The sequence below is a fragment of the Macrobrachium nipponense genome, chromosome 20 (assembly GCF_015104395.2).
Source record: "Macrobrachium nipponense isolate FS-2020 chromosome 20, ASM1510439v2, whole genome shotgun sequence".
Classification (NCBI taxonomy): Eukaryota; Metazoa; Arthropoda; class Malacostraca; order Decapoda; family Palaemonidae; genus Macrobrachium; species Macrobrachium nipponense.
This window is the reverse complement of record NC_061089.1, coordinates 64,052,105-64,053,347: the sequence shown is the minus strand read 5'-3', so window position 1 is coordinate 64,053,347 and position 1,243 is coordinate 64,052,105.

Sequence of the window (1,243 nt, the reverse complement as noted above, 5' to 3'; positions counted from 1 at the left end):
CCTCGAAAAGCATCTCTAAGGAGCTCAATGTTACAGTCAAAAACTGTAAACTCTCTGTTTAGCATAATTGCTGAGAAGGGCAAAAACTTGGCAAAAAAAATTGCCAAAGAATTCTAGAAAAAATCATCAGTGTGCCATAACTCATTACAACCAAAACCACAAATCCGAAGTGACTAAACAAAGGCTTCCCCACATTCACTTCGGCACAGGCCACCAGAAACTTAATCAAGTTTCCTATCTCTGGCAAACTCGCCACAAACACAACAAGGGTATTGTGCAAGAGGCCAACAGTTTCCGGAACATAAATATCCAGAAAAAAATGTAGTGCCATTATGTACACATTCAAAAATGCAAAAACTCTCCCCTAAATCTCTTTGCAGCATCAAACGGCTGAAATTATAAACGCATTCCCGAACAATGATTCCAAATAACGAACTGAGATATAGAAAATCTACACAAACTGTTCTGAGAGAAAAATAAATTCAAATTCGCTCATGATAAAAAAAAACTTATGCCAGCGATGGCTAATGTCCAAAAAGGGAAAAGAAAAGCCCATGGCACAGTTGACTGTTCCCGTGACACCTGTAACATCTGTGACTCACGTAGACTTCAAGCAATCGTCTACTGAACCCATAAAAAAAAGGAAAACTCTAGGGCTATCACAGAAAAAAAAAAAGAAAAAAAAACGGGTAAAAGAAGACCAGTAGGTTTTCTCACTTCCCTCAATTTGACTTTTACCATAGTCTTTGAACAGGGCATTAACACAATATCCTCCTATAAAACGCCTTTATATTTGTGGTTAGTACCTCCCCTTCCACAACCCATAAACATCACCACCCTTAGTTCTCATTACATCCACCCCATTGTCAGTATCAGAAATAACACCAATATTAGTACCAGTATTACCAGTATCACCACCCATAATATCATTGCCAAAATTATTACCACCGTGAATTCCAATAAAATTCCCGGAATAATTCCCCATATCACCAGTATGGGCTTTAATATTACCACTCCCCAGTATCATCACCATTAGCATCACCAAACACATCCCCTTTTTCAATAATCTCTGTATCCTCAGTTCTAATCACGTCCTCTACTGTTGCGTAAACTATAGGTCTGGGCTCTGGGCTCTGGGCATCCCCCACGAGATCACAATAGCACGTACTAATCACCTGTACTCTTTTGTTGACCGGCCTTCCAAAAATTTCACCAATCCCTTTGCCCTCTAGGAAGCATAATG